This window comes from Gorilla gorilla, chromosome 2 (genome assembly GCF_029281585.2).
Source record: "Gorilla gorilla gorilla isolate KB3781 chromosome 2, NHGRI_mGorGor1-v2.1_pri, whole genome shotgun sequence".
NCBI lineage: Eukaryota > Metazoa > Chordata > Mammalia > Primates > Hominidae > Gorilla > Gorilla gorilla.
In genome coordinates, this window is record NC_086017.1 from 54,376,055 (window position 1) to 54,390,312 (window position 14,258).

The 14,258-nt window shown below is 42.6% G+C and overlaps 1 protein-coding gene and 1 long non-coding RNA gene across 7 annotated transcripts in view; one reads left to right on the forward strand and one right to left on the reverse strand.

The window, feature by feature from the left end:
- Positions 1-14,258, reverse strand: part of ZNF445 (zinc finger protein 445) — a 71,268-nt gene that overhangs the window by 33,327 nt on the left and 23,683 nt on the right. The window contains exon 1 of one of the 4 annotated variants that reach the window (XM_031009823.3): positions 4,738-4,837. The exons of 2 other annotated variants lie outside the window; for them this stretch is intronic. The gene's annotated coding sequence lies outside the window, so the exon portion shown is untranslated. Of the gene's footprint in view, positions 1-4,737; positions 4,838-14,258 lie in introns of those variants that run through there. One more of the 4 variants, XM_019024581.4, reaches the window with a different exon arrangement.
- Positions 4,895-14,258, forward strand: part of LOC109026221 (uncharacterized) — a 45,293-nt gene continuing 35,929 nt past the window's right edge. Inside the window, exons 1-3 of one of the 3 annotated variants that reach the window (XR_008678640.2) lie at positions 4,895-5,356; positions 5,729-5,816; positions 8,767-10,714. This is a non-coding gene — a long non-coding RNA (uncharacterized lncRNA). Of the gene's footprint in view, positions 5,357-5,728; positions 5,817-7,747; positions 8,379-8,766; positions 10,715-14,258 lie in introns of those variants that run through there. The other 2 variants (XR_010132802.1, XR_010132803.1) reach the window with 2 other exon arrangements.

Consider the following 14,258-nt stretch of genomic DNA (forward strand, 5'->3'; position numbering starts at 1 on the left):
TATATCACAATTACACTCAGAACTGGGAAGGAACATGAGCTGGATCTTATTCTCAGGACTCTCCCCCCAGAGCTTTATACCTTAACCCAGTTTCATTCCCACAAAGAAAATGGCTTTGAAAAGAACAGGGAAACTTCCAACCAAGATCTTGATATTTTTCAAGGAGATTTTCTTCTGTTACATTGTTTCTTCACCTCATGGCCAATGTAATTTCTTTGTTTTCCTTTTAATGTCCCCATGAGCTAGGCTCTTATTTTTGTGTTTTCCTACCAGTGTAAGTGTATAGAAGGTATATAAACTGTTATTAAGCAAACAGGTTTCTAAGATAATCACGACTTAAGAAAAAATGCAGGCCGGGCGCAGTGGCTCACACCTGTAATCCCAGCACTTTGGGAGGCTGAGGCGAGATCACCTGAGGTTGGGAGTTCGAGACCAGCCTGACCAACATGGAGAAACCCCATCTCTACTAAAAATACAAAAATTAGCCAGCATGGTGCTGCATGCCTGTAATCCCAGCTACTCGGGAGGCTGAGGCAGGAGAATCGCTTGAACCCAGGAGGTGGAGGTTGCAGTGAGCCGAGATCATGCCATTGCACTCCAGCCTGGGCAACAAGAGTGAAACTCCACCACACACACACACACACACACACACACAAAATGCTTTCAGTATATATTTAAAGCCTTAAAATAATATTTATATTCATTTACCAATTAAGAAATAAACTAATAATGGGAGTGCCCAAAATTTGATTTCTAAATACTATACTATTCTCCAATTAAAACAAACAACAACAACAACAACAAACAGGGATCCTTGGAGAAGTGACTGACGCCACGCTGGGGAGGGAAAAATATAAGGGTTTTGGGTGCCAGAAAACAAAAACTAAGGAAGGACTAAAAAAAAAAAAAAAAAAAAATCGGGGCAAACAGACACAGCTCCCAATAGTCAAAGAGCTATAATAATTTCAGCAATAAAATAACAACAGTACTGCATTCTAGTGCAAAGAATAAAATAAGTATCCAAAGCACACAATAATATAACTGATTGAATAAATAAATAACAGGGGAGAAGGGATAACTCTTCCTCACAAAGATTCCAATGAATACTTTGAATGAATGAGAATTGTATGTAAGTATCCAATGAATGCCTAGAAGGAATGAAGGAAAGAGAAAGTCAAATCCCAACACCATAGTAGTCATTGCTGCAGGCAAGATCAATCAATGAATGCTACTTAGACCAAAGTTCAAAGAGAAACAGCATCTCATATGCAAAGTAGTAAACTATCTTCCCCCAAATAATTACTGACGACTAGGAGAAAGACAGTAAGGTTCCAGTGGTAAAACTTGACAGAAAACTTGAGATGCAACCAAATTGAGGGACTTTATAAAAATACAAATATAAGGCCGGCACGGTGGCTCATGCCTGTAATCCTAGCACTCTGGGAGGCCGAGGTGGGCAGATCACCTGAGGTCGGGAGTTTGAGACTAGCCTGACCAACATGGTGAAACCCTGCCTCTACTAAAAATACAAAATTAGCCAGGCCTGGTGGCACATGCCTGTAATCCCAGCTACTCGAGAGGCAGAGGCAGGAGAATCACTTGAACCTGGGAGGCGGAGGTTGCGGTGAGCCGAGATCACGCCATTGCACTCCAGCCAGGGCAACAAGAGCAAAATTCCGTCTCAAACAAACAAAAAAAAATATATAAAACACTTCTTCAGAAGTGTTTTGAAAGACTAAGTAACTGTCACAGATTGAAGCAGACCAAGTAGACGTGACAACTAAACGTAATGAGGAATTCTAGATTGGATCCTACAACAGAAAAAGAATGTTTAAATAAACTTTTAAAAGTCTGCAGTTTAATTAATAGTACTGTACCAACGTAAATTTTTTAATTTTGATGAACGTACTATGGTAATCCAAGATAGCAACTTGAGACAAACTAGGTAAAAGGTGTACGAGAACTCTGAAAGTCTACAATTATTCCAAATAAAAAGTTTGCTGGCCAGGCGCGGTGGCTCACCCCTGTAATCCTAGTACTTCGGAAGGCCGAGGCAGGTGGATCACCTGAGGTCAGGAGTTCGAGACTAAAAATATGAAAATTAGCTGGGCGTGGTGGCGCATGCCTGTAATCCCAGCTACTCAAGAGGCTAAGGCGGGATAATTGTTCAAAGGGGATGGGGCGGGGCAGAGGTTGCAGTGAGCTGAGATCATGCCACTTCACTCCAGCCTGGGTGAAAGAGCGTTAACTGTCTCAAAAAAAAGGTTTGTCTTATCTTACATTGAGAAGTTCCAGTCATTCAGTCATCATCATTTTTATGATTTATTTCCATTTTAGGTATTACAGGTTTTGTTTTGTTTTTTTGAGACAGAGTTTCACTCTTGTTGCCCAGGCTGGAGTACGATGGCGTGACCTCCACTCACTGCAACCTCTGCCTCCTGGGTTCAAGCGATTCTCCTGCCTCAGCCTCCCAAGTAGCTGGGATTACAGGTGCCCGCCACCATGCCCAGCTAATTTTTTGTATTTTTAGTAGAGATGGGGTTTCACCATGTTGGCCAGGCTGGTCTTGAACCCCTGACCTCAGGTGACCCACCCACCTCAGCCTCCCAAAGTGCTGGGATTACAGGCATGAGCCACCATGCTCAGCCAGGTATTAAAGATTAACTTGGTAAGTGGCTCTTAAAAATCGAGGACATTTAATACTGTCAATTTTTATCTACCAATTTGGATTCCTTCTTTCATTAATTTGTCATATTTATTGAGAACCTACTGTATGTTCCAGTACTGCCTTGAGGCGTCTATGAGGAGACAGATTCGTGGTATGCTAAACAGTGACAGCTGCTACATAGTAAAATAAAACAAGAGGCGGGCACGGTGGCTCACGCCTGTAATCCCAGCACTTTGGGAGGCTGAGGCAGGCAGATCACCTGAGGTCGGGAGTTCGAGACCAGCCTGACCAATACGGTGAAACCCCGTCTTTACTTAAAATACAAAAATTAGCTGGGCGTGGTGGCACACGCCTGTAATCCCAGCTACTTGGGAGGCTGAGGCAGGAGAATCACTTGAACCCGGGAGGTGGAGGCTGCAGTGAGCCGAGTTTGCACCACTGCACTCCAGCCTGGGCAACAAGAGTGAAACTCCGTCTCAAAAATAAAATAAATAAAATAAACAAGGAAAAAGAAAATAAATTTAAGAAGAAAAAAAATAAATTCATAAATTCAATCTTACAGAACACCTAACAATTCGCCTGAGAGTCACAGAAATGTACTCTTTCACATTGTTTCTAATACAAAATCATGAAAATTGCAAAATACAGTGTTATGTTTTACTATAGTTTACTCTCTGACATCGTAGACTGCTTATGCACTAATTCTTCCTGGATACCAGAAGCCACAGAAAACCTACCGGTGGAATACTTGCCATTTTTCATGCTTTTTGTCAGTTTCCTTTTTAAGTGCATACTGAGGTTTATCTTCAAAACATTCTCATCTTTTCGGCTTACAGTAAGACTTTTTTTTTTCTAACCAAAATGTGTCTGCCTTTCATTAAGATAACATAAAAGAGCAGCCTAATTCTTTGGTCCCTGAATATGCACACACATGCATGCACACACATGCATGCACACACACACACGCAGACACACACACAACACATGGAGGCTCTCTGAAACTGCTTAATCAAATTACTGCTCAAACCACTCCCTGGCACTTCCTTGCAAAACAACCAACCTAATACTGAGTTTTTAGTTTTGCACTACAAGCAGTTTGAAACAGAATAACATTCTTTCCTGGCCACCACTTTTAAATTCGGAAGGAGACAATACTCTGATCTCTTAGGCCTGTGCAAGTCAGAGTGTGCTACAATCGCTGCAGGTTAGAGCTCTGCCTTTGTTTAAAAACTGCATTTTACATACTAGTTACTTCATTGTGAAAGATAACCACCCTGACAAACAAGATTTTGCTATTTTTCTGCACAAATGTCACTTCACCATTTAAAGCTTCATGCAAACGTGTCTCCTACAGAAAATAAACTGCAAACACGATTTCTTAATTATCCTCGCAAAAAAAAAATGTTTTAGTGGTGTCATAATGCCAGCACTAATTTTAGCCAAAATAAGAACAAATGCATTCTACAAATTCAGGAGATTATAATTTTTAAAAAGCAGTAGTATGGATATACTTAATGTCAATTATACACTTCCAAATGGTTAAATGGTAAACGTTTATGTATTGTATGGTAAATGTTATGTGTATTTTGGCACAATATTGTTTCCTCACAATAATACTAACAGGTTTTTTAAAAAGCAAGAGCACGCTCTCATTTCGTAATATATATTTATGGATGTCAGTGTGCAGAATTATGCACAGGTATTTTAAATGTCAGGAGGCCTGGAGACAGATTTCAGGATTGCGGCTACTTTTACTTTTCTTCTACTTTCCCGTGTTATCTAATTGTCTCTGATAAATACGCTTTATATGCAGAATTGGATGAAACGAGACAGCCGGGAGAAACCCGGGCTCCAGATTCTCTACCCCGGACGCCTGGGAGGCGAAGAGGTTCTCGATACGCCCTCAGCGTGGCGGGGGCGGGATCCACCGCCAGACCCCCGCCACGGGCGCAGCCTCCAGGCCGGGCCCCGTCCGCCGCCCGGGCAGGCCCGAGAATGCCGCGGACTTCGGGGAGCCCCGCGCCCGCAATGCCGCCACCCCTACCCCCGCGCCCCGCCAGGCCTCTCACCGACTCCCGCCGCCGAGCGACAATCGGTCCACCCGCCGCCACCGCAGCCGCCCGTCCCGCGCCTACCTCCCGGCGGCTCCAGTCGCGCACGCGCGTCGGCGCCCGGGGCCCTCCGCGGCCTCTCTAGGAAACTGGGAGGCCCAACGTCTCTGCTTCTCTCCGGCTCCAGTGCGGCGGGCGGCGGGGCTTGTCCAACATCCCTCACCTCCCTCAGTTGGACACTTCCCTTCCACGCTCGGATGCCCAGCCGCGCCTGTTTTCTTGCATCCCTCCTGTCGTGTCTGCGGGGCTGCCCTGAAGGCCTCTTTCCCTCCAGGGAAGAAAGGGATCCAAAGCTAGGGGTGAAAATAGGGCCAGCAGTATCTAGCAGATTGGTCCTGGCCAGGAGAAGGGGTTAAGGGAGCCACTCATTCTTCGCCTGGGTACACTTCAAAGAGGGGAACCAGATCCTACGGGAAGCTAGGTGCCAGAACTCCTGCCTTTCCAAGACGAGCTCATCCCCATCATCACCATACACAGGAATACTTGTTCATAGCCAGCTCAGAGGTGCACCATACTTTAGCTTCCCACGGCCTTCACTCGTTTTCTCCTGTGGGTGAATTCTAACTAGGCTCGCCTGGTGAGTGAACAATGATGCTATTGCCCAATAATATGTGGAATCTGGGAGGAGCAGGTTGGGGGTAGAGGGTGGAGGGGCTGCTTGAAGAGGAGGTGAAGCAACCTGGAGAGGTTGCCCACCCCCTGTAGGAGCAAATGTCATCTATTGCCAGTGCCAGAGAACCTTGAGGGTGCACAGCCAAAGCCATAAGGCCATCTGCTGCCATTGGAGGGCATGCTACAAGCTGCTGTCCTGGTAGTCCTCTGGTTTGTGCTTCCTAGTGGCAGGCTGCAACATGTTGACGATTGATCTTTCAGATGGGCATTGATGATGCCCATCTGTGCCCTGAGGCTTTGCTTTACTCATCTGATCCACCCCTTTTTAATGCCCCAGCCACCAAAGATGGAAACAGAGAATAGATCCTGAACACCAGGAAGATGGTGACGAGGTGATAGAGAAACAGATGGCACATTCAAACAAGGTAAGTGGGGAGAGTTCACAAGGGGCGATTTACACAAAGTGGACAGGGTTAAGGAAATGCAACACGGAGTGGTGCAGAATCCCATGGCTAGCAAGATTTAGAAGCTATTCTCACCCCTAGGAGGAGGCCACCTGAGAGAAACTGTGGCTTTCAGTTGAGGGCTACATCCAAGCCATAGTCCAGCACAAAGGAAGCTGAGGTAATAAATAACCTGAAACCAGCTCTCTTCTGATCTCCTGCCAGGGCTTCCCATTGGCCCAACTCAACTGGAAGCCAGAGGGCAATCCAGGAAACTCAGTCTCCCAAGTGTCACAGCAGGGTTGAGGACTGAGACTGAATATGGAGGGGCAATTGGAAAATATCCAACACATACAAAAAGGAAAATAGAAACTGCTTGTCAATGCCTAATTTGTCCATTAATTTCCACTCGATATAATGTTCTTGAGTGACTCAGAACCACCCATAGTGGTGAGAAGAGTTTTCAAGTTTTGTTTGAGAACAAAATTTTCCCATCATAGAAGAGTTTGAGCAGGTTCTCTGTGTTTGGGATGTACTTACTGGATGTTTTTCAACGTGATAGGTGGTTAGCATGGATAGCACCCACATTTAGTGTGATCAAACAGATCAACCAGATTGGCTTCACCAGCACTTGCAAAGTTCGGGGAGCAGCCACTGGGAGTGCAGCTCTGATTTTAAGACCTATACAGCTTCTTGAATCTCAAAGTTCTGCTAATACCTGATTTCTCCGAGTGCCACAGCACTCAAGCCTATAACCATGAGGTTTCTTCACTTTTCTGGTAGGAGGCATATTCTTGCTAGCTGTACTTCCTGAGCACTGTACTCTTTCAGATCGGGGCAGTTTGCTTAGCAAAAGCTCTAGGTAAGATTCTCAAATTCTCATGTGCATATGAATACAAATCACTTGGGATCTGGTTAAACTGTAGATTCAAATTCAGGAGGTCTGGGGAGGGACCAACGAATATTTTTAACAAACTTCCAGGTGTACCCATGTTGCAGTTCTTGGACCACACTTGGAGAAGCAAAGAACTGTGCGTGTAAATCAGTGGTTCTTAACTTTGCTGCAGATTAGAATCCTCCTTAGAGCTTTTAAAAAGTCCATACCTCATATCAATTCAATCCAAATCTTTGTGGGTGAGACACTGACAAGCCTAGATTTTAAAATCCCTAGATGATTCCAACATTTGAGAACCTGGAAGTAGATAATTATCCTTTTACCCTGATTCCTTGCTACACGTAAAAACCACATGCTAAAGGATTGCATGTTCATTTGCTTCCTTGTTTTGGAATTTAAAGTGCATCAGGATTCTGCCTTTCAAACAGAAGGGGGAAATTTCCTCCTTAATTTTTTTCTTCTTATTTTGAAATGGGGAAGAAAAAATTGGGGTGTTGAGATGGGGATCTGGAATGTGACTTGAGAAAAGAGATAAGATGTTAAAACTAAGAATCAGTTGTGGGCAAACAAATTGGCCTGGTAGGATTTTCACTCCCTTTGTGGCCTCAAACTCAGCCCCTTCTCTGTAGTTTGAAGGAGGCAGGTTGAAATATTAGGATGAAAATAAAATAGAGCAATGTATCTGAGGATGGTGATTACTGTGATCCATTGGAATAGTGTACTCTCCTATAAGAAAAACATAAAACAAATGTTTAAGCAGTTAAATTATGTGTAATTGTGGCCATTTGGAATATATTACATATTATATCATATAATTAATCTTCTCTGAATTCCCCCTTCTGCCTCTAAGATATTGAAAAATACATTTTAATGAGATTTTAGAAGGTGATCCAACTTTAAATGAATTTTAAAATTATCATTTATATCAAAGAAATACTGATGCATTTAGTACTAATGAAGGACTTAAAATGAAAAATTGAACTCAACTCCCTCCTCCACCCTCCATCTTTTTCTGCAGAGGATATTCCTTGCATCTGAACATAAAAGCAGAGAAAGAGAGAGGATCAGGAAGCCAGGAGAGAATATACACGAATTTAAACTTTATTGGTAATGGAGGGGGTGAAAGAATCTTTGAGTCAGGCCATAGCCATGAGGAAGAAAAACTATGGAATCTTTGTTTTTATGCATTGCTATACCTCAAGTACTTAGAACAGCACTGACTACATAGTATGTACTCAATAAACATTTGTTGACTAATCAATCTTCTCTACGTCTAACCCAGGCCCTTAGGAGGTTTCTATTGTGATAATAGCCAAATCCTCAAATAGGCCAGATTTAGTTGGCATGATAACGAAGGCCCCTTTGCTTTAATCCTTACAAGGAAAGTAATCTGAAATAACTAATGCCAACCAGTCTGCTTTTGGTTCCCTATTTTTGCTTTCTTTGGCCTTTTTCTGCTTATAAAGCCAATCTCCTCTGTTCAGCTTATCAGAATACCCGTCCTATTTTATAGAATGAGATGTTGCCCGAATCTAGAATCACTAACAAAACCTAATTTGGTCTTTATTATTTATTAATTAATTAATTTATTTATTTATTTATTTTTGAGACGGAGTCTCGCTCTGTCACCAGGCTGGAGTGCAGTGGCACGATCTCAGCTCACTGCAAACCTGGGAGCTCTGCCTCCCAGGTTCAAGTGATTCTCCTGCCTCAGCCTCCTGAGTAGCTGAGATTACAGGCGCCCACCACCACACCCAGCTAATTTTTGTATTTTTAGTAGAGACAGTGTTTCACCATGTTGGCCAGGCTGGCCTTGAACTCGTGATCTCAGGTGATCCACACACCTCAGCTTCCCAAAGTGCTGGGATTACAGGCGTGAGCCGCTGCACCTGGCCTAATTTAGTCTTCAAACTAAATTTGTCGTAATTTCATCTTTTGACAACTGCTTCTGTCCTGCCTTTTTTTCACTTGCCATTCTAATATCAAGTGTTTTTTATCACATAACTAAATAATCTTCAAAATTTTATTTTTCCTCAGGGCCCTGAAGTGATCCTCCTCCTGTTCACTGACACCCATTGCCAAGAGAGAGAGAGAAAAAGAGAGAGAGAGAGAAGCAGGAAGAGAGGAGAGGGTGCTGGCCTTATTAGAGAAAGAATGTAAGGGGAAAGAAAACAATCATGTTAGCTTTGATTTCTGTAATAAGTCTGTATCACAGACAGGCTTAGAAAGCAAAGCTTTGGCATTATAAGAGCCCATGAGGGAGCAAAGCTCTCTTATAGAAAGTCTGAGGCCAGGCACAGTGGCTCACACCTGTAATCCCAGCAATTTGGGAGGCCGAGGCGGGCGGATCACGAGGTCAGGAGATCGAGACCATCCTGGCTAACACGGTGAAACCCCGTCTCTACTAAAAATACAAAAAAATTAGCTGGGCGTGGTGGCGGGTGCCTGTAGTCCCAGCTACTCGGGAGGCTGAAGCAGGAGAATGGCGTGAACCCGGGAGGCGGAGCTTGCAGTGAGCCGAGATCACGCCACTGCACTCCAGCCTGGGCGGCAGAGCAAGACTCCGTCTCAAAAAAAAAAAAAAGGAAAGAAAAGAAAAAAAAGAAAGTCTGGAGGTGGAAGTTCCAAGACTTGAGACAACTAATAGAATTAGTTCATGATGTGTTATCATTCCAATGGCACCAACAACTCACTCACCACCTTTGCCCCAGGCAAACCTGCTCCTCCTGCTTTCCTTATTCTCTATCTGAAGAAAGAAGTAGGAAGTGTCAGTATGGGTATTGGAAGCCACATCTATCTATACTCATTCATTCTTTCATTCACAAAGAATTTACTGATTATGCACTATGTGCTAGATACTGTTCCCGACCTGGTGTATATCAGTCACCAGGTGTCAAGCAACTGACACCTGTTTCCACCTCCAACAGAGAAGTCCCACTGGGTAGAGGACAGCAGAGCATAAAAATGAGTACCACCAAAACCAGCAGTCCTACGATGTTAAGCCACTGCAGGGTTTGAAGGTTTGGGGGTTGTCAAGAAAGACAAGACTTACACAAGCACTGGATGGAACATTTTACTCACATAGAGAAGAGACAGAGTAAGATCAGCTTCAATAGGGAGCATTGGTTCCCCATGGCCAGTGGGACTTGCCCTGCAACCAGGACAGACAGATGGTCTGCATATACTCTTTGTGTGTTGCCTGGGAGGGACCCCATTCCCTTCCCACTGAGAACAGATATAGCAGTGGGGTTGGGCTGGTACCATATGATGCACATGTTTAAGCAGAACAAAGAAGTACATGTCAAACCTGGAACAGGAAAAGATATTCCCAAACAGGGCAGTGAGCCCAGCACAGGATGTGGAGGCTCTTTATCACCATGTAAGTAAAAGTTCCAAGCCCGAGGCACATTCTTTGAAACTGCAAGGTTTGACAGGCTGTGCAGGACTGTCTTTCCCAGCAGTTTACCCACTGACCCTTGTTTGGCTGCTGAAATAGCAGATAAAGCATACTGAATCTAGCAAACCACCATCCGCCCTGAATTTGGAGGCAAAGCTGGGTCTGATGGGGCCTGAACAACCCCTATGGATTAGGTTTGCTCACAGAATCTTCCTATCACTTTTTAAAATTAATAACCCTTATTTTTTAAATCTATTTATTTATTTATTTTGAGACCAGGTTATGAGACTGGCTAATTTTTGTATTTTTGGTAGAGATGGGGTTTCACCATGTTGCCAAGGCTGGTCTCAAACTCCTGGGCTCAAGCAATCCACTCGCCTCAGCCTCCACAAGTGCTGGGATTACAGGCATGAACAACCGCACCTGGACAACCCTGATTTTTTAGAGCAGTTTTAGGTTCACAGCAAAATTGAACAGAAAGAACAGAGAGTTCCCAATTCACTCTGTTTCCATACATACATAACCTCCCCCTATAGACATCCCAAACCACAGTGGTACATTAGTTACAGCCAAATATGTATATGTGTGTGTGTGTGTGTGTATATATATATATATATACATATATAAAATGTAATAATATATATTATATATAATATATAATTATATAATATATAATAATATATATACACAGATATATATGTTATATATATATACACATATATATATTTGTTGTTGTTGCGTGTTTGTTTGGTTTTGTTTTTGGTTTTTCAGGGTCCCACTCTGTTGCCCACGTTGGAGTGCAGTGGTACAATCACACAGCTCACTGCAGCCTTGACCTCCCAGGCTCAAGCAATCCTCCCACCTCAGCCCCTGAGTAGCCGGGACTATCGGTGCAAGCCACTACACCCGGCTAATTTTTTTGTATTTTTGTAGACACAAGGTTTTGCTGTGTTGCCCTGGCTGGTCTCAAACTGCTGGACTCAACAATCCACCTGCCTCAGCCTCCCAAAGTACTGGGATTACAGGCACGAGCCACCACGCCAGGCCAAGACTTTATATTGAGGTTCACTTTTGGTGTTATACATTCTATGGTTTTTGACAAATGTATAAATACATGTATCCACATACATGTATTCTGTGTCATATGGAATAGTTTCCAGAATAGTGTGGTGGTGCACACCTGTAGTCTCAGCTACCTGGGAGGCTGAGGCAGGAGGATGGTCTTGATCATTATAACTTTATAGTAAGGCTTAAAGTCCAGTAAAGTCAGTCCTCTGACTTTGTTCTTCTACTTCAACACTGAGTTGACTACTCTGGGTCTTTTGCCCTCCATGTAAACTTTGGAATCAGTTTACTGATAACCATAAAATAGTATTATACAGAATAGTTTCACTGCCCTAAAAATCCTCTGTGTTCTCCTTATTCATCCCTCCCTCCTCCCTGTGGCAACCACTGATCTTTTTACCATAGTTTTGCCTTTTCCAGAAGGTCATACAGTTGAAATCATACAGTATGCAGTCTTTTCAGATTGACCTTTCCTGTGTCCTTTCTTTCTTTCTTTCTTTCTTTTTTTTTTTTTTTTTTTTTTTGAGAGACAGAGTCTTGTTCTGTTGTCCAGGCTGGAGTGCAGTAGCACAGTCATAGCTCACTGCCACCTCGATCTCCTGGACTCAAGCAATCCTCCTGTCTTGGCCTCCTGAGTAGCTAGGACTACAGGCATATGCCACCACACCCAGCTAATTTTATTTTTTTATTTTTAATAGAGACGAGATCTCACTATGTTGCCCAGGCTGGGCTCCATGTCTTTTCATGACTTGATAACTCATTTCTTTTTAGCAGTGAATAATATTCCATTGCCTGATATACCACAGTTTATTTAACCACTTAGCCTCTGAAAGATACCTTGGTTGCTTCCAACTTTTGTCAGTTATGAATAAAGCTGCTATAAACATCTGTGTGCAAGTTTCTGTGTGGACATAAATTTTCAATTCATTTGGGTAAATACCAAGGAGTACAATTGCTGGATCAGATGGTGAAGTATTTTTGGTTTTATAAGAAAGCAGCCAAACTGTCTTCCAAAGTTACGGTACCATTTTACATTCCCACCACCAATGAGTGAGAGCTTCTATTTGCTAGTATCCTCACCAGCATTTGGTATTGTCAGTGTTTAGATCCAGAATAGGTGTGTCACAGTGTCTCCTCTCACTGTGATTTTAATTTGCAATTCCCTAACAACATATGATGCTGAAGATCTTTTCATATGCATACTTGCCATCTTCATACCTTCTTGGCAAGGTGTGTGTTCAGGTTTTGGTGATTTTTAAAATTATTTCTTTATTTATTTTAGAGATGGGAGATTTCACTATGTTGCCCAGGCTGGTCTTGAACTCCTGGGCTCAAGTGATCCTTCTGCCTCAGCCTCCCAAAGTACCGGGATTGCAGGCATGAGCCACCACGCCTGGCCTTGTTGATCTTTTAAGTTGAGTTGTTCATTTTCTTATTGTTGAGTTTTAAGAGTTCTCCATATTTTTTGGATAACAGTTCTTTTTATGTCTTTTGCAAACATCTTCTCCCAGTCTGGGGCCTGCCTTCTCATTCTCTTGACAGTAACTTTTGCAGAGCAGAGTTTTAAATTTTAACAAAATCTAGCTCATCAATTATTTCTTTCATTATTGTGCTTTTGGTGTTGTATCTGAAAAGTCATTAGACCTATCCAAGGTCATCTAGATATTTTCCTATGTTCTAGGAGTGTTCTAGTTTTGTGTTTTACATTTAGGTGTATGGTTCATCTTGATTTTTGTGAAGAGTGTAAGATCTGTTTCTAGATTCAATTTTTTTTTTTTTTAATTTTTCGAGACGAAGTCTCACTCTGTCACCAGGCTAGACTGCAGTGGCGCAATCTTGGCTCACTGCAACCTCCGCCTCCCAGGTTCAAGTGATTCTCCTGCCTCAGCCTCCTGAGTAGCTGGAACTACAGGTGTGCGCCACTACGTCCAGCTAATTTTTTTATTTTTAGTAGAGATGGGGTTTCACCATGTTGGCCAGGATGGTCTTGATCTCTTGACCTCGTGATCTGCTGGCCTCAGCCTCCCAAAGTGCTGGGATCACAGGCATGAGCTACCACGCCCGGCCTTAGTTTCAAATTGTTTTTGGCATGTGGATGTCCATATGTTCTAGCGCCATCTGTGAAAAGACAACTTTGTTGCATTGTATTGCCTTTACTCTAACTTTGCCATAGATAAGTTGGCTATATTTATGTGCACCTATTTCTACACCCTCTATTCTATTCCATTAGTCCAGTTGTTTATTCTTTCACCAATACCACGTGACCTTGATTACTATAGCTTTATAGTAAGTCTTGATGTCAAGTAGGGTCAGTCCTCTAACTTTGTTCTTCTATGTCAATAAAGTTGATTACTCTGGGTCTGCTCTCCATGTAAACTTTGGTATCAGTTTATTGATATCCATAAAATAACTTGCTTAGATTTTGATCAGGATTGCATTGAATCTATAGATCAAGTTGTGAGGAAGTGACATCTTGACAACATTTAGGCTTCCTATTCATGAACATCTAAATATAAATCTCTCCATTTATTTAGTTCTTTGACTTCTTTCATCGGAGTTTTGTAGTTTTCCTCATATAGATCTTGTACATATTTTGTTAGATTTATACCTACGTGTTTCATTTTGGGGGGGTGCTAATGTTAATGGTAATTTTTTGTTGTTGTTTTTGAGACACAGTTTCACTCTTGTTGCCCAGGCTGGACTGCAATGGCGCGATCTTGGCTCACCACAACCTCCGCCTCCTGGGTTCAAGCAATTCTCCTGCCTCAGCCCCCGGAGTAGCTGGGATTACAGGCATGCACCACCACGCCTGGCTAATTTTGTATAATTTTCTTTTTTGAGACGGAGTTTTGTGTTTTAAATTGCAAATTCTACTTGTTCATTGCTGATATATAAGGAATTGACTGACTTTTGTACATTAACCTTGTATCCTGCAACCTTGCTATAATCACTTAATAGTTTCAGGATTTGTTTGTTTTTTGGATTTTCTACATAGACAATCATTTATCTGTGAAAAAAAGACAGTTTTCTTTCTTTCTTCCTAATCTGTACACCTTTTATTACTGTT